Source organism: Ruditapes philippinarum, unplaced genomic scaffold, assembly GCF_026571515.1.
Source record: "Ruditapes philippinarum isolate M1 unplaced genomic scaffold, ASM2657151v2 ctg173_1_1_1_1, whole genome shotgun sequence".
Lineage (NCBI taxonomy): Eukaryota > Metazoa > Mollusca > Bivalvia > Venerida > Veneridae > Ruditapes > Ruditapes philippinarum.
Genome location: NW_026861243.1, coordinates 478,737 through 499,484, shown reverse-complemented (window position 1 = coordinate 499,484; position 20,748 = coordinate 478,737). Strand labels below are relative to the sequence as shown.

The window sequence follows — 20,748 nt, the reverse complement described above, 5'->3', positions numbered from 1 at the left end:
TGTATATTTAGATTTAATTCTATTGCGCTTTTTATTATTCTAACTAATTTACGATAGCAGAGCACACAAAAGGTATGTAATATTAATACTTAGTTTTCCTGATTTATAGATTTGATTTACCCTTGTCATTCTTTGCCATATTATCTTTTCTGATTTCAACCCGATCAAATGACTTTAAAATCCCATTCGATCCGAGGTAATAGGCGCTTTCAATTTACCGCATGCCTCCATTGGTTACGGTATTAACAATATGGCGGCGAATCGATCGTACGTACGTATACATTGGTTTAATATTGGTATTTTGGGTCACGGTTGAATATTCGGCAGTATGTTTACCAAAGTGTATGACTTTATTTAAATAAGCTTACAACGGTAGCAAAAATTATAATACCAAAGTTGTATGTTTGTATAGATCGGTGTAATGGGGACATAAAACTTGCGGACTTTAAACTAATGTCTAAATCTATTAACTTTTAAAGTTAGAAATATGTGTAGTTTTGGAATTTAATTTATATACCACAATGACAAACAGGACTAATATAAGACCATACAGTGCTGGTGTGACAATTAAAACAATTAAAAAACCCCGACTACGGCGGTTTGACTTAACTTTCGACGGGCCCCCACCCCCGACGCCCGAGGGTATAAGTAATGGAGTTAGGCCACATGGGGGTTACAGAGGTAAGACCTGATAACCTTGATACAAGAAAAAAAAGATAACTGTTAGTTCGATACATGTTTGAACATTTAAAACAAATCAGACATGACATTTTTTTCCATTTATGTATAAATAAATCGTACCTTTTTTGGCGTTTAAGAGTAAATTTAAAGTCTTTAGCAAGCAACGGTGTTCTGGTATACATATCAAGGACATTTCAGTTAACAAACATTAAAAATGTCATTCTTCTTGTTCGTTATTTTATTTGTTATACTTGTTGATATGTTCGAATTACCAACCAACTTTATAGGATAAAATTTGTATTGATTGTGTTATTTGACTTTTCAATAATTTAAATCTTTTGTCCGACTTACATTGTATCAAATACAATTTTGCTTTTTATCGTAATTCAAACTTAAGCCGTCAATTTAACGCGTCTTTTATCGTCTTTAGTACTATTCCATTCATACTTATATATTAATCTAAAAATAGCTCATGCAGCCAAGAACCTCTTTATCAATCAAATTGATTGCATGTGTATGTTACGATAAAAAACTATGCATTTTTTTTTACTTCCTTCAATCCAGACTGGTTTTGTACAACGTATTGAATAGAAATTTTACAAATGCGCTTTATTTACTATTACACATGCATTACAAATTTATCAATTACATGCAGTTACACATACAAAAGCCGCTCATTATCTACAAAGAATTCAAATAGATACAACCAGTGAAGTGGTTTGTAATTTATTACATTTTTCAAGCTTGGTGACATGATCTCATTCGGAAAAATAGACGTTATAAAAGAGGCAGTCTATTGGGTTAAGTTAATCATTATTTATACCAAAGACAAAAAATAAGCCAAAGTGTTTCTTTTCTTTTTATGGTAAAATGTAGTACGCGACACGTGCTTAAATGATTTATAATTTCATTTATAGAAAAAGTAATAATTCAGAAAATCTTTAAAGAAGTTCAATATCACAGAAAACTAGTCGCCCAAATGATATTAGACTTGTCAAAGTCTTTTCGGCAAGTAGATCTACTTGTAATGCTTGGGGAAAAAACAATAAAAGAAAAAACAAAGATTTAAAAAAATGGAAAAGAACGATAATGTAATTTCGGCAGAGGCACGTTCCTTCCAAATTCAAACTTTAAAGTCAATTTTTTTTCTCTATATAAACTACATGGTTATTTTAATATTAAAATGATTGAAAATCTCTTTGAGTTTAGCAAAGCCTTATTATATCTTCGATAATACAATCTTTTCAATTAGACTGGTAGAGGTCTAGCAATCTTAATATTGTTATACAAAACTGGACCCTTTATCAGCAGATGTTTCATAATTCACTTTTTTGGTACAACCTAATATTTATAACCCTTTAAAAATTGCCTTTCTGTATACGCTTATTTATGTTTGCCAATGGATCTGGGCCTTATATAAAGTGACTGAAATCAACACTTCATAAGATTTCGCCATCTTTAAAATCTTGACAAAAGTATGCCTTATCTACGAAAATATTCAGTTAAGTTATGAAGGGATTTCACTTTCACTGTCATTTCGAATTGTGCCCATCAATCACAAGATTATTGCATTAAAACATTATTTGTTTATCAATTGTAAAGGTAACGTAACGCTACTTATGTCGACCTACTCCTCCACCACTGGCTCTCGTTAAATAGGAAAGTTAAATCCTTCAAAAACGAAGTGCCGCCTAATCTATACAGAATTTAATTTCACTTTTGAGATATATTAATGATTTATTTAACTACATGTCTGTACATATATACGTAATTTAATTAAATATTTGCCAAAGTCGGTGCCCCTTTTAGTGATATGCAGTCTAAGATGGTTTTTTAAGAGACGCTTAGTTATATTTTCATAAAAAACACACACCCATATACTAGACATGTCAAATATATAATAATTAAAGAATGGCTTTGAAAGAATATTCTTTATTTTTCAACTCATTATGTTACAATTTAGGCCCGAGCATATTACTTCCTGATAGGAATTGCTTTCGAAATAAAGTGCCCTAAAGAAGAATCTACAAACCATTGCGCTCTGACTAAAAGTTATTTCTTGCATGTAGATCTGATTGCCACCGTATTTGTTTCGCCTTCATTGTGATTCAGATTTCCCACGAAAGCTATTTTAGCCATGCAAACAAGCTGTCCTATTAAGACGAATTATCAAAATTTCGCTGCCCGGGGAAGTAAAACAAATCGTTGATTTTTGTTAGAAAAATAATGTTAAACTGGAAATAATAGACTCAATTTTTAATGGGCAAAATTGTTTTGCCCTATATGGACAACGCCATGTTTATTCTCGAAATCGTGAATGCCTTCTCAGTATTGGTTTTCCAGTGGTAAAAAATAGAAACGAAATCGCTGTAAAAACAGTAAAAGTTTACCGATGATTGGCTGTTTGAAAGGTCACGAGAAGGTGACCTCCTATTGGTGCCCGTCAGATACTAATGAGTAGCGTTAATTGTGAGCTGATTTTAATCAGATTGCAGACCAGTGCAATTTGAAATTAGTCCCTCAAGATTCGTTTGTTTTTTAAATGAAATGCACGTAGGTAAACTATTTGCAACCGATCCAAGTAAGATATTAGTACTTTAGGCTTTGATGTTGGCACTTGTAAGGCAAGAGATAAAGGTTTCTTCCAAATAAAACCGGAAATGGTACCGCCACTTAACCATATGTATGTTTGTTTGATGAAACATTTACAAGATAAAGCATAATCTATCTACGTTTTATGATAACACTTCAAGCTATAAGCGTTGGCACCCTCCCCCCTGTCTTTCTATTTATCTACTGTCATTTCAACGTTGGTCGTGGAAATCTTTATTTTACAAGCAAGAGCTTTGACATTTTTAGCTTTACAAACTCATTACCGTATTTAAACATGACCACGGTCCCTAAATGGCATTGACCTTAATTAAATCATAAAAACTCAAATTTTATAATGGACGGGATCATTTGTGTTTGTTCTTTGCAGTTTGTTGAGGGGCATTGGGTACTGTAGGAATGTTACGTAAAAATACAAGGCTAGATGGCTTAATGAAGCGAACCCCTTCCCCTCGGTATATGAATAGAGACTTTGTGGTATTTAATATTTGTATTGGAGATAGGCATTGATATTGTAAGAGTAAAGAATTATCCCTTTAAGTAGTTGATAATCATTAAAAGTTATTATTAATAAACTCTTTAGACCGCACGCAAAGGATTACAGCTTTGCAAAATTTCAAATCTCATTAGCTTAAGTTCCATGCTTGTATGTGCGCGTAGTTTACGTTCTTTCAGCCATTTTATTCTTTTAATAAAAGATATATATTTCTTTTTGTGTGCACATTGAGTTCACCATGTCGGAGTCTAGATTTTCTTAAATGATTTCAAGTTATAATTGTCTGTTTGTAATTGGTCGAATATATTATATGTTATCATCTTGATAAAAAATATATATACGAAAGTACCGAAATTGAGGAAACGGTCTTCATAAAATTTGCAACAAAGCGGTTCGCGCGTAACCATAATAAAATAGCAAAATTGTTAGGAAATTCGGTTATATGTTTGGTACATCAATATCTTATACACACATTGCTTAAACTCTATGTATACATGTATGACCATCAGAATATTAAAACAATATGAAAATAAGGGGACTCAAATTGTATGGATGATGTCGTCATCGAACTTCTTTTCAATACAAATTATATGATTATCGACGCTAATAGATAAGTTGTGTGACACAGATTTAACGGAATGAAAACTGACACATGTGACGACATGAACTCGTCTTTATATTAAAAAACAAACAAACAAAAAAACAAGAAACAAAACAAAAAAGACAAACAAACAAAATAGATTATAATAGCGTTTTTATGTATCACAACTTTAATTTACATTTTAGCTGCAATATAATTCACCAGCGATCAAAAAATCTTTATCATTCTTAAAATATTTGACGACGTTTCATGTCATCGGAACTTTGCACATTAACAAAAACGTTTTTTTTAAACCCCTCTCTTATATATCTGTATCGAAATTTAATCAGCCGGTCAATATTGTTTTATAAATTTACACACAACCTTTTCAAGTAACACTAGAGTATTTATCTTAATAATTGTTTCTCAATTGTTCGCTATCAACAGAATAGTCGGTTAAATATACCTATCTTTTTATCAAGAGCAAATATTATATTACACTACAAAACCCCATCAAATGATTAAAACGATTATTTTTTAAAGTATGATACGCTAATGGTTTAAAGTATAAAGACTTTAAAATTTAAAACTCTGTCCTAATGATAATTTTGCGTAATCTTACTTTGTAACGATACATAACGCTATTTGCATACTAGTACACTATGGTGTCCTAAAGGGATTATTGCTTATTTCAAAAGTACATGTATTTCAATAGTATCGCCCTTATACGGTGTTCTTAAAAGGCCATGACTTTAGCCTTATATATTTTACCATGACTTTAGCCTTACATATTTTGCCCTGACGGTAAATTGATTTACGGTATTTATATAAAACATTCTACAGAACCTTTTATGGTTTGATCTGTAAGTGATTCGTTTAAGTAATGAAGAAGAATTGTAGATAAACATAGAATTATACCATATATTGTAGTGTAAAAGTTATATAATATACTGTAGTGTAAAATACTCATATAGAAGGCATAATGAAATTACAGGCTTTGAGAACATATCAAATAACAATCCATTTGACACCTGTAACGACTTAATAATGTGATCCGGCATACGCCACAATAAGCAATGACACAGGAGCAACGCAGTAATTAGGCATGCTTATACAGGGGCGAAGATTATGACCGAATCAAAGGTATTGGCAAAACAAATTAATTAAAATTAAACACCATCATTTTGGTATTATGTTTCTCCTTAAGTTCGCGGTATAATGTCTAAATGTACGCATTATAATATTTATCTTTATTTTCTTGGTATAATGTCCGTTCCCAACGTTCACGGTATAATGATTGTCCCAAGGTTCGCGGTATGTCCATCTCTAACGTCCACAGTATCTTTAAATTTTACTTCCTTCATGACTACAGTATTATATTCTAGTACTTACATCTTTCGATTTTACAGTATCATATAGTTTTACATCCCTCACGTACACAGTTTCATTTAATTTTAAACTTTTCACGTCCATAGTACCATACAGTTTCTCCAAAGTATAGTACAGTTTTAAATCCCTCACGTTCACAGTATCGTATAGTTAAACATCTCTCACGACCACAGTATCATTACAGTTTTACACCACTCACGTCGAGAGTATTATATAGTTTTAAATCCCTCACGTCCACAGTATCATACAGTTTTACATCTCTCACGTTGACAGTATCGTATAGTTAAACATCCCTTACGACTACAGTATCGTTACAGTTTTACACCCCTCACGTCCAGAGTATTATATTGTTTTAAATCCCTCATGTCCACAGTATCATACAGTTTTACATCCCTCACGTTCATAGTATCGTACAGTTTTTCATCCCTTACGACTACAGTATCGTTACAGTTTTACATTCCTAACGTCCTCAGTATCATACTGTTTATTATCCCTCACGTCCACAGTACCGTGCAGTTTCACATCCCTCACGTCCACATCATCGTACAGTTTCACATCCCTCACGTCCACATCATCGTACAGTTTTACATCCCACACGTCCACAGTAGTATACAGTTTCACATCCCTCATGTCCACAGTATCGTGCAGTTTTATATCCCTCACGTTCACAGTTCCCCACGTACACAGTATCATATAGTTTATATATACAGCTGGCTCTTAATAAGTCAAAATCGCCTTACTCAAAATTCCGCGTTAGTCGAAGAATTGAATGACCTTTCTTTACTGTTCTTGTTACGCTACTTTTGAAAGTGTTCACCAACGTTATCACGTCAGATTGCGCGTTGATGGACCGCACACAGCGTCATGTGTACACTAACGAGGGAGGCGACATCTTGACAGATAACTTCACAAAACATTTTTTTAAATCTAAAATGATATTTACACTAAATATAGATTACGAATTTAACAGTTTACTATTCATTATCAGAGTATTCTTGTAGCCAACAATAGCAAATAGAATTTTCCGTTCATCAAAATCTACAAATGTGACTATCTATACAGTATATGTACATAACTTATTCTTCAAAAACTGATTTCTGATTATTTGCTGTAAAGAATCATTCAGCATTTGTTTGTCGACGATAAACAAAGGGTTTAAAATATGGACAGGACTTATATATTGCCACTGAATCTATCTGGTGAGAGATTTTTAAAACATATTTATCTGTTCGAATACTTAAAGTTAATTAAATATTTTGGAATGAAATTAGAACGTGTTTTCATTTAAATAATACAACAAGAGTTGCTTAAAGGAATATACAGTATAACATATTCCTAACTTTTGTCTCAATTAAAACATTACGAGAGGCGACAAGGCCGAGTGGTTTACGCGTCAGACCAGTATAATCTAAGGATCGCTGTCGGCGTGGGTTCAAACCCGTCAGAGGCGAGTCGTTGAGCAAGAAACTTTACACTCATTGCTCAGTATCTGTTGGTTCCTTAAACTAAATAATTCAAAGCTTACTTATTATAAGCATGGTTTCAACGCGTCTTTTGTCTGTATCTCGACTGTTTTGCTCACTTCTTGTAAGAAAAGACAGACATGGTTTTCTTTTTCTATCTTGATTTGATTTTTTTATATCTCTTTATTCCTTAAACCATGTCAAAATTTTGTATCTGAATAACTCTTGACGTCGAACTAATCGTTAGTTTCTTTTGAATTATTTTTCATACTTTTACGTTAATTATTCTTCACTTTGTTAGTCTGTTCGTGATTATTGCCATCGCGAAATGAATTTCGTCCATCAAAAGTGTCAGTTGGTGTCTCAAGTTGTTGTTCTTTCTATATAATTTGTTTTCTTTGTGTGCCTTTTTCCTGCTTTTTAAATTGCCTGAATGCTAATTTACAAAGTGAGCGCTGTTAAATTTCTAACTGATATAAAAAAGGACCTGTGTCTTCAGAACAAAACCTACATTGGAAAATTTATATTTGACTTCACAACTAGTAAAGGCTTTCGCTTATATTTTAACAGGTTTTTGAACAGTTTTTAATTATTTTTTTTTACTAATAAAAGAGTTGGCAAAGAGAAAATTAGACAAAATAAAACCTACTCTGGTAACTATTATCACCGGAGAATAGATGGCGCCACTTACATTACGAAAACTCATTATCTTTTAAAATAACTGTTGTTTATCAGTTTGAGTGATTTTTATTATATACAATTGATTTTAGCGAATACAAAGCTATATTTAGATGTCTGCTATTGGTAGAATAGTGGTAGAATATGTCATTAAAATCATATTACAGTACGTAGATTGAAAAAATATTAATGCTTGCAATTTCCGGTAAAGAACGTTACGCTGTTAAAATTCACGTGACCATAAGAATGGACAAAAAAATGAATACCCCCCCCCCCCACACACTTAAAAAAACACATAAAATTATCCATGACTATAAACTATATTATAATAAAAACCTAGATATTTATGTATATATGACGGTAAAATTATTTTTTTATCAAAACGCAGTAACCCATTTTAAGGTAATATTGAATAACACTATTTATCAGTGTAAAATTGTTTAAAGTATTTACCTACTATATTAAAAACGCAAATACAGTACCATTCCTTTATTGATATACATATTACATTAATTGGCTAATTATTTACTTGTCCGCTTATTGCCAATATAAGGAAAACTTTTCTCAACCAGCTAACTGTATTGTGAGAAGAGCGTTTAAAGATCTGTAAAGATATAAATATTAATGCACAAGTTAATTGTTAACCACTTCCGCACCGGATGTCCGGGGAGGATAGGGGTATAGCGGGGGAATGAGCTCAAGCTCTAACCAGATTAATGTAGTGTTTTTGTTTTGGCACCCAAATAGCAAGGGATTTTTCAACTCACAAGATAAGGTCATTTAGCGGCCATTTAATCTTTTATTCCCTGCTTGTTCCTGTGGTACAATAAATAGACAAAAGCGCACAAATAGAGGGATTTTCTTCCATGTTTATCATTATCAGTACATATGTATATCCCTAAAATATAAATATAATAATTGTTTGTAAACAGCAATAATTTATTAAATGATGCTTGTTAAAAAGATTGACTCCAATAAAACGTCATTTTTTTGGGTGATTGTTGCGATTTAAACATTGGGGAAGTATTTTATGAACACTGAGTTCGATCTTTGCTGTTTCCAATTACGAGGGTTGTCCCATTACGCAATGACAAAATTAATTAACGGAAGCGGACTTTAGATATTAATCGCATATTCAGATAATTACTAGTTGCATACATGATTTACATGATTTTATTTCAATATTTTTTACAAATAACATAATAGCATGCAGTACCATAATGGCATACAAATAACATTATGGCATGCAGTACCATATACTCGGCGCGTACTTAACGTCAACAATTTGTCATGGACTTTTGGGACAACCCTCGTATATATTAATACTGAATGAAGCTCACTAGGAACGAGTTACTGGTGAAATATTTTACCTTTGTCTGAATAAAACCCAGCTGATGCTTCTTAAATATGGGATCGCGTTTGTGAAATGACCAACACTTTTCAGGACTTAAAGCGCTCATGGACTTTCTGTAACGGCCGTCATAGTCATATATTAATTTTCTCTAGCTGCAATATGTTTTTTTTAATATTTCATATAGTAATATTTTTTCTTTTTCTTGACAGGAATGAGGCCATTGCCGCCGGGACAGTACACATTCAATAAAGGTGAAGAATATCAACACGAACTGGATGAAGAATTTAAAATTCTAGTCAATCATGAGAATCATGAAAGTCATGCCGCCCCCTACTGGCTGAGCGAAGTCCAAAGGGAGATAACTCACAGCGGAGAGTCGCCACTTTTTACAAATAGTCTTTTGTCCTCAGGAAAAGTGAGTTTACATATTACAGATATTCAGTTTTTGTTCAGGATTTCCGTCTATAAATAGTCAGTTTAAATTCATTTAACATTTGACACATTCCATACCTCATAACTATAAGAACGACTACCCACACTTATCCTTTTAAAAAAATCATATTTTGACCATCTCTCTCTCTTTTTTACTAAAAACTCCAAACCCCCTTCAAAAGAGCATAAATAAATTTTTCTAAGTTAAGAGGGCAACAATGCATCATTTGAAAACAGACGAAGTCTAGATTATCAATATGTTTTGAAAACTTCTAATAAAGTAATTCAGGGCTTTAGGCGCATGTATACATATACCAGCATTTTTTATTGGCAATAATTGACATAGCAAACTCGTCTATTTTAGTTTAACAAGCCATCATATCCGATTGCAGTAATATACAATGTACACCCAATCTTCGATTTCTTTTCAAACCGAATTCATAACTAAAGGGCTAATCGAAAAACAATCCAGAATTCTCACTTAATCAATTCTCTTTAATCTTTTAAGCCTATATGATAAAAGGACGTCGGTTTTGTTATAATTGAGCCGCATCACGACAAAACCAACATAATGGGTTTGCGACCAGCATGGATCCGGACCAGCCTGCGCATCCGTAGCAAAACTGATAGCGAACAGCATGGATCCATGCTGGCCGCAAACCCATTCTGTTGGTTTTGTCGTGACGCGGCTCATATGTCTTATCAATATTTTATCAGCTAAAGTCGGTTAGATACCAGTTTAAATTGTTTTGTCTGTTCATCAGACTATAGGATCAATCAGCGCTTTTGTCTGTTATATTCTATTGTTATAACACAGGGCTCGTTTTAAGTAGACTTATGTTAACATTAATTTGTATTGATCATACATTTTCCGATTGATTTTTAAAGGAGAACAATAAATACTTGAAATATTGAATGCATAGTTAATGGAATTTGGCAACAATGTAATTTATTTGATACCAACGGTTTTAAAAAATGTGTGACAGTCAAAATAAATTAAATTATTTGTGACCTACGCGGAAAAAATCTTTGCAAAACGTGTGATAAAATCAGCACTGGTTGTAAATACAATTAACTAAATGGAAGAATACCAAATGCAAGAATACGAGAGATAACGAAAAAATCGAATGTTTATATTGATATAATTATTTTAGCATTACATGTTTAATGCTTGCATAAAACACACCAACATGTTTGGCAGGTCGTTTTGATAAAAAAAATTAACAAAAATCATTCAAAAGTAAAACGTAACGCACATTTTCATTGAAGTATGTCACATGTGCGCTTTTTCCCGCCCAATGTAATAATCATGCGTAAAATAAAGTTTCATTTCACAATTTATAATTATATTTCTTAATCAAGCCTTTTTCGTTTACAAGTTTATTAATGCAGTAGAAACAGCACATTACAGCGCGAATTTGGTTCAAAGCATTATTAGTGAGAGTAAATTCCGTCTTACTGACTAAGTTCCGTAATAATCCGAATTACACCATTTTACGTTTCAATAGTAATCTAAATGAGTCTAGAGTTGACATGTATACAGTTCTCATATAGCATCAATCTTATTCTATCATCGTTGATCTCTTTTTTCAGTTCGAACAAGAGCAAGGGGAGATTAATTTTGAACGTGCGGTACTTCACGGCAACACGCGACGGCCTTTAGCCCCACACAGACGCCATCTTAACGGTAGAAAAGAATACTACAGACCAAACAGTACTCACCAGTATTTGTCAGCAACAGATTTACGTAGCCTTAACGAAAATGAGGAAAGCATGGTAAAATACGGCCGACCAACACGAACAACGCTTTTGCGAGCAGACAACGGACCAATTCCGCTCCTGTAAACGCTTATGATATAAGGCGAGAAAATAATAGACGTAAGTTGATTTTTAACTATGAATTTAGGAATGCCAATATCTAGACACAATCTTGTTCAAAAGAACGAACAGAAAGTTAAGTGGTAAAACAATGAAAAATACTGTGTGCATAGGGTTCAATTCATGTAAAAGAAAACAATCATCTTGGAACTTGCAAGATTGTATTGAGAATAACTGCTATATTATATTGAACCATTCCAAGATTTCTAACTAAATATTTTATCTACCTAAATACTTTAAATGTTTCAACTTGCTAAACATACATAAACGATTTATTAGTACCCACGCCTTTATTTACAAACGTCTTTAAAAGAATTGCTTACACAAGAGTATCGTGCTGATGTTGATGCAGGCCGCTGACTACTGTCATTCGTGTAGTTATACTATCTGAACGTTTTTTTACAGTTGCAAACGAAATTCGTAATAAGATAATTAGAGGTTTAAATCAAGCTCGTGACTTGCATAGCATTTACCGAACAAAACTGTACATAGTATCTTATCATACATAATATTATTATATCATTATAATACATCTATCAAAATTGTTTAATAATTTTCAGTCCGATCATGTTTAAAATGCATTAATTATATAATTTCAATACTGTATAACGTTAAACATTCAAAGTTGTCATTTGTCTTTTACAATACACCCATAGTCAACAAATTATCCCCCCTTTTTAAAATTTTTACATTAGTATATTAATTATTCAAGCGTATTTTATATTTTGTCAGGGTCAGAAGATGTGAAGAACAGCTCCATTTTTCAAACATCGAAAGAGTAAGTTTTATGTTTATTATATTTGATTGTATTTCAGCTTTGATAAATAATCTTTTTTTTCAACCGTTTTAAGAAACCTTTTAATTTGCTGTTTGATACCGTCGGGATACATTTTTTAACATTTTCCGATCTAATGAAATTATTATTTGTTGATCATGAATAGATGTTTTATATTTTATCGCATTACGTATTTTAAAACACTTGGCCTGCTGACTTCAACTGGTTATACCCATCCGACAAGTGCAGGCCAAGATCGGGCCGGTGCATCCTTGCCGTCTGATTATAGTCTGTACCGTTCCCTATTAAAGATACTCTATGCTCATCCTTGAGTAAAATATTTCAATCAAAGAAATTAATTTGAATTTATGAAATTAATACTGAATGTGTCTAATTTGAATAAAAAAAGAAAAAACTACATGTTTTATGTATTTGAAGCCATGTTCCCTATTGTATGACAAATAAAGTTGGTCTTTCCTTAAAAAACTGCCAGTTTTTTTAATGACACTATATATTCATACTGTGATCTCCTTAGCGTGTAGAGTTTGAAAAATGATATATCTACTTTGTGTGAGATCAAAACATGTTAACTATGCATTTGCAAAGAGACCGTGTAGCCCTTATTAATATTTTCTGATATCAAATTTGAGCATAGTATATCTTTAAGTTATTGAATATTTTTAAATTTTCCCGAAAAAGATGTATTATGGTCTAGTCCAAATACGGACAAATCCATTTTAGGAATTTAGCATGGTAACGGTAAAAAGACAAAAAGGGAAATACACTGATAATCTTATTCATTTCACGGAGTTCTAAAAGATTTTTAAGACAGTAAATACCCAATAAAGCTTAAAGTGGCATTATGTTCTCAAGGGTATATATAATAGTAATTGAACAGATAAAAGTCAAAATAAGTTTACATTTCGCCCTAATTCCTTTCAAATTTTAGTTTACTTCGCATGAACGATAGATAGTTGACGTTGTTCAAGGAAAATTCTGTTATTAGCCATCGGAATGTATCTGTAACGTCCATATTAGTGACGTCGTATTTTAATCTTTTATTCAGATATTTATTTTTCCCTAAACTTTTTTACCAATACCAAATTTTGTCAGCCTCCGTTATAACAGTAAATCTTTTGAAGTTTCTGGTCAATTCAACTTAACTTGAAAGAAAATGAACAGTATGTCACTTAACCAATAAAGAATGTTTAAGAAAAGATCGGCACAAATGTGATGATTTCAATCATTCAAATTAAATGACTTAATTAAAACATCCAAGCGTTTTGTGATATGTAGTTGATGTTTTTCATTCATAAAATTGATATAAATAAATCTTTGCAGCATTTGCCATTTACTTCGTGAAAAATGTATAAATTGGTATACACATCATAATGCATTTGTAAACACATCAACGGCTAATTTATCTACATTTTCAGCGAGTTTGAACGCGAAAGAGTTCGCATTAGTTACAGGTATTTTAGATTCTGAAGCAGATTTATAAGCTCCTCCTCTATCTATTCTACCTATTCTAAAATGAAAGTAGTTTAATTTATCTTCAAAGTTTTGTAATGATAAGTAAATCATTTAAAGAGATAATTGGACTATCATATTAATACTTATAATCGAGAACTTTGTTAATATATGACCATTTTCCGATTTAAACATTTTTTTCTGGTGTATGTCAAAGAGCAGTTTTTAGACCCACGGTTTTGACATAAAAGAAAGCATTCCTTGGTAACTGGTTTGTAAATTAATTACCATTCAACCAAAATAAATGGCGTTATTCTGTTTCACTTCAAAAATTAAGTCTTTTGAGAGGTTACCTGTTAAAACTGTTTTATTTTTTTCTGATTTCAAAATACATGTATGTTACATCTATATATCTATGATAAATATACTAAAAGTTTTGTTATTAGATCTAGTCTTTATTTTATTTGTACAATCAAGCACCTATCACCCTACAACCTTATCTCCTAGCTTTTTCGACTTTCTTCTTATGTTTTAAAATTACATTATATAGTCTGCCATAACCCATTTGCTAAAGGTTATTTTCTAGGCAAAAATGTATAGTTTGAAACTGATTACTGTATTTAATTAAAAACAAAATTTCTCTTAAATGAACAAGTATTGTTTGACATTTATAAATATGTGTTGGTCACCTATAACCTTTGATTCTTGTTTATATATCTTGTCACCCATGTAACTGAATTACCCATCCCAAAAAGCTTATTTTCTATTTATCTAAGTAGTTAGTTTTCCCGCTCTTTTTTTAGAAGACATATGTTTTCTTTCTTTTAATTAATAAAACCTTTACTAACTCTTGGTGATTAATTTATTTTGGATTATAAATTGTAAAAATACTAGCAGAAACACCCCTTTTAGGTAGTAAGCGGTATTTTGAAATTTTGAGAAGCATCAATACTACAAAAATTTAAGCAGTCTGATCAAAGTCTAATAATATGTTACCAAATCCATCCTAAAATCATGAGAATTTTTGCCACATAATTCACAACCCTCCGTGTTACATTTAATTTGCATAAAAAACTATTCAATTGTATTTCGTATATTTTGCACAGAAAATGTTAAAAAATAGTTTCTTTCTATTGCAGGTATTTGAATATTTACGCCACGGAAGGGGAGAGCGTCCATTCGTTCCTCACCGGAGCCAGATATAATAGGTTGGTTATGCATTTTCAATGCTAGTAGTTAGATTTGCTGGTCTCTGCAAACAAATTCAAGCACAGTCTGCCTATTTGAGGAGTTATTATTTAAAAATAAATCAGAAACTTAAGACCATTTGTCCTTTGGAATTTTCAATGGAAAGGGTATAGGAAAGCGATGTAAATATTACCCAGTTAGTACCACCAATAAAAAAGGCGGGAAAGTGTTAATTTGACCTGCACTCTGATGTCTTTACAGTATAACTTCACAAAATCTTGTACTCTGTTTTATTTCAAATTTATGTTTCAATATTCTGCACTCCGCAAAGCACTCATTGTCAGCTCCAAATATAAAGTAGCATGTCAATTACACGAATCAAACGGGGTACAAACAATGTTGCCACCATTAGTATACCACGACGCAAAACAATTAACAGGTAGATAGGTCAAAACCATTATCTATATTGTTACCTTTTAATTGATTTTGACTATTCGCCAATCTAGATCTAAAAATAGACGTACTGGAGCGGATTGACCTTTGGTTTTTCAATTATCTTGAGATTGTTTCCTCATTATTAAAATTGTGTGCCATTTTAAAATGAAATTAACTTGTTGTTTTCTTGAATAAAGTAAAATTTCAGTACATTGTCATTATCTTAACCTTTGTTACAGCTATTGAAATTGATACTACGCTAATGAGCTTTGAATGTGCAACAAATAGTTTGTAAGTTTTGCTTAATTTATATCCATATAACCAAAACTTTCGTATTCTAGATTAAGGAATTTGTCAGGCTCTTTTGTAAATTTTCATCGACTGTTAGATATCATACACTCATATAATTCTTTCATATTCAGAGCACACTTGGTCGACTCGAAAGGTTTGACTGTATACGGTGTATACATGCCAAGAGGCCATCCGTCCGACTGTTTCATTACTGGTCCCCGTCGGCTGAAAGACGTGGGTGATGACATCCCGTCAGCACCACCAGGTAACAATAAAATCCAGGCCTCCAGGTTATAAAACATTTTCCTATGTTCCGTTTCATATCTTAAGATTTTCATTGGTCAATGTACATTCTGTGGCAGTTTCTGACCAATCAGATACCTGAGATCTGAGTGTGAGCTAGAGAATGTCTTTATAACCTTGGACCTAGGTGTTTAATATCGATAAACAATAACTAATAGACTTTCAAAACTCTGACAAAAATCGTGTTGTTCCATAATATGACATGGCTTTGTAGGAATACTATCTTGAAAATATAACTGAAGTTCAATCTTTAAGTAGGGACAGTTTTTGCTTGGAGAAAATGCTAAAGTTATGAAAATCTTAAATAAGTAAACTTTTTATTTATTCCTATTCTCTTTTACATTAATATTGCATTACAATAATGGTTCTTTATAGATCAGATGACCCTACAAAAGAACGCAATTATAGTTTCATTTTTGTTTTTGACCCCTTATTGTATGTTTCTACTATCTCTTTAAAATCAGCTCTTAATTTATGCTAAGACATTCTATCTACCAATCAAAAGGTTGTAAATTGTCTAGTGAGATTCCCTACATTTGGAAAATATGTCGGAGAAATTCAGTAAATCAGTTAGTCTCCACGTTAAAACAATATTTTTGTTACGTGTCACAATGATATTTTTTCATTGTAAGTTGCTAAATGCTATTTCAGATTCACCACGATCCGATTACGAGGAGAGCCCGTCCCCGATGAATCTTTCGAGACCGACATCGTCACGGCATATATCCATGCCTACCTCGTCATCGAGAGCCAGCTCCGGACGACCTACAACCAAACATTCCTCTTCAAGACCTCAGTCATACAAGTACGTTTATACAAGAATATTTATGTGTTTCTCTTAACCACTTTTTCATGTATTTACGTTTACTAGTTATGTATAATGCAATTGTATAACACGTACATTTACGACGCTTTAATTTATTTTCAAGTACAATTTATTTAATATTAACCTTAGAACTATGGTCCATTTAATTTTTTTTGTCCAAATCTGAAACTTACTCCAGAGCAAGTATATAGTTTTTACTTATTTAAATCTAATCCTTACAAAGGGTTTCTTTAACAACGCTTCACAATCCAAGATGGTGTCTATTATAGCCGGCGATGTTATGAAAAATGAATATAAATCTTATAATTGTAGTATTATAGCATGCAGTATGCTGATGTTTTTTTTATTAAAAGCTGTATTTTAAACATTTCAGAAATAATCAAATTATATTTCAAAAACAATGAAATACCGGTACATAGCTTTTCATAGCCATGCGTTATTCATGATCATTGATTAGTATTTTTGCGATTATGACGCACTGATAATAAGACGTGCAATCCATTTACAATTTACCTTCAAATCCTTGCATTTTAATCACAGAAAACAGTCATCTCGCCAGTCATCCAGCTCACGCCCAAGAAGTGCCAAAGACTCATCCTATCCATCTACTGCAAACACGCCCTATACTCTTCAGTCTAGAAGTCCGCCTAAAAGTCCGGACAAGAGAGAGCTACCGTTACCTGATGAAGTTACCATGGCAATGCCTGATCACATCAACAAGGGTGAGATATTTGTATCTATACCCATTTAAACTGTGCGTTCATAATATGTGCAAAATAAATATTCATTTCTCAAAAAAAAAAAAGAGAGAGAATATATTTATTTGCCGAAATCGTATCTATAAAGTGGGTTCTCTGCGAAAAGTTCTGGGCATATAAGTCACAGTTGATGCGGCTTCACTTTTATAAGTGTTTATCTATTTTGTTATCCACTATAATAATTCTTTGCTACATAAAAGTGAATGTCACCTCATTCAATATAATTGTAATTTAATTACCTACTTTATGGTTTACCATTACCAACTGTTCGTTCACTTTTGTTATGCACAAAACATATCCATTTTGTATTTATTAAAATTCTTTCAATTTCAGGAAAACAAGGTGTTTATGTTACTCTTAAGGGACAAAAGATCATTGAATCTGTGGACTCTAAACTGCCAAGAGTGACTGGCGTCTCTTTGCCAAAGATACAGAAACCACGTGATTATGTTGAAGAAATGTCGTATGTGAATCAACCCCCTCCAACGCCTGTCGAGACATCAATTGTCACATTTGATAAACATAAGCCGGAAACGACCACTCCAGATGGAAGATCCATCCATCAAATAGAGGAACACACTGTAGAAGAAGACGTGCAGCATGTTCCAGCTGAAGAAAAGGAACAAACACCACAAGGAAACGTAGATAATAGTAAAAGCACGCCTGATAAGGAAAAAGAAACTATCGAAATCAAGGAAAATCCTATTAGTCAAGTTGTAGAGACAGAAAATGTGATAACGGACAAGAAAACTATGGAAATAGGACCAGTAAAGAAGGTCAACTTTGAAGATCTCAAAGACGAGCCTGTTAATAATGATAGTAAAGACAATAAGATTGAAAAGTCAGATCAAAATGAAAACGAGAATAAGGACAATGTAGTATTCTTCATGACTGAAGATGATCAGACGGAAGATAAAGACAAAACTGCTACAGAAAGCAAACCAAACACTGAAGAATCTGTGGATGAACTAGCAACAGAAACCTCCGCGCCAGAAAAGGTAGATGACAAAAAGACTGTTGAGAATGAAAGTGCTGAGTCTGAATCTTTAGAAGAAGTTAATGAATCAGAGGATCAAAGGACTATTGAAGATGTGATAAAAGTTGAAATTTCTGAAACAGAGAAAAAGACTGAAGATGTTAAGCGTGAAGAAGATAAAGAAGAGGAAAACGAGAAACCGATAACGTCAAATGATTATCCTTTCGACGGAAGTAATGACTGAGCATGTGTTATTGAAAAAAGAAATATTGCAATGATTAATAGATAGCTTTTTTAAAATAGAAAAGAAACAAAAGATTCCTTGTGCAAAAAAGCATTTACCTGTGAACTTAGAAATAGTTGAGGGAATCTTGGTACATACAATGTTGACACAACGACAGTGTGAATCATTATGCAATATAGACTGAGATTGAAAACCTAGATTACAGTTTTTATTCTCTTTTGGTATAAGAACTGAAAGAAATGGCACCATTTGATCAATCGTTTTATCAGAGATCTAGGTAAAGTGTGCTACTCGTAATAAAATATTAGATGTGGAATTTGTAAACATATGGGTACATTTTGTGAGAAACATCACAATGTCTATAGATTGCCAGTCGTTCTGATGATGGCATTGTAAGTAAACCGGTCTGTGCAAAAATTATAAAAAGGCGTGATGGATTTTGTTCTATTGAAATACATTGTTCACAAATTATTATTACAAACATATAACGACTCCGGTACATTTTCTCTTAATAAAGTTAATGTAAATGTCAAGGCTATAATCAAATGGGCTCAAAATGTTCTTATTTTGACCGCCTTCATTACGTTATATGAGGTACAGCTGTTTCGCACTAAACCCTCGGTTTGTACTTCTATGCTGTTGTTTGCAACTTTTTAAGTTGTTTTATTGGATATTTATTTAAATTTACTGCGTCATCTAAACTTGATTCATGACCCTGCCAAATTTTATGTGCCAAATTAATCGAGTATCAGTATCACTAATCAATCCCGTTGTTTTTGTAACCGATCTACATTTATTTACCAGTTGCTTGTCTTGTGTTTGTGAATCTCACAATGATAGATTTTCACGATACACCGGGCTAACTGGCTAAATTGTACAAAGTTATATAGGTAAAAATTAATGTAAATCATATCTAATTGAATCACAATGATGGTAGAAATTTAGTAAATTACACTTAATAGTATTTATATATCTATCTATTTATTAATAATTAATGTTTTAAATTTTATGCAAGTTTGTATATGCAACTATTTTGTTAGGCCTCGTTGTTGGTGGTATGACCATTCTTTCAAAACTATTTATGACTGTGATATGGACTGTATGATACATTTTAAGTGGCAAATTTAACTTAAACATACCATTATTTTTTCCATACTCTTTTAAAATGTGTCAAAGATGCATTACTTCCCTTTGCGCAAATGTACGTTGCCTTATCCTAGTCACCATAAGATCGATATGAAAAGCAAAGAAGTGAACTAACTTAGTGACAAATTTATATAAAATCAAATAACGCGTTACAATGAAATTTTTACACAACAACACCCTTCGTGAGTTGTTCCTGAGACGTGTTGTTCTAAAAAAGTTAAAAGTGAAGACTGTATTCATTAGATTTGTTACTTTTACTGTTGAGATAAACGTTCTACAGAGGGCCTCTCTGTAGAAGTTTTACTCTATTATAAATCTTGTAACATGACAAAAGACTCTAAACAAGTCATTTTAGAAAATATCACATTTATTTGTTACATTCGTTTTTCATGCACGATCTAATATTATTTGCAGACTCATCATATTTTTTCTAAACGATACAATTGCAAAGGAGTAAAGTCATATTGCAAGTCAGTTGTGTTACAGTTTTCTTTTCAAACCCCAATAATTACGTAATTTTATGTGATAAGCACCTAATTTGTTTTAAAACCTTTATATTAAAGTTATAATACTCATGATTGCCTTTTCCTAAGAAGTATACAGTAATTCATTTTTTAAGCATAATGTGCCTTTAAGCACATAGATTGCTATTATTTTCATATGCATTTCTTTTATTTTTAATGTTCAGTTTAAGTTTTCGAATTTGGCCATATATTTGAACCATCTTTGCTCCTTAATTGTTTTTCAACAATGAATTAACTTACAGTTGTTAAGT

The 20,748-nt window shown here is 32.2% G+C and overlaps 1 pseudogene; it reads left to right on the top strand.

The window, feature by feature from the left end:
* Window positions 1-292: 292 nt before the first annotated feature.
* Window positions 293-20,447, top strand: LOC132715007 (muscle M-line assembly protein unc-89-like; annotated as a pseudogene).
* The last annotated feature ends 301 nt before the right edge of the window (window positions 20,448-20,748 follow it).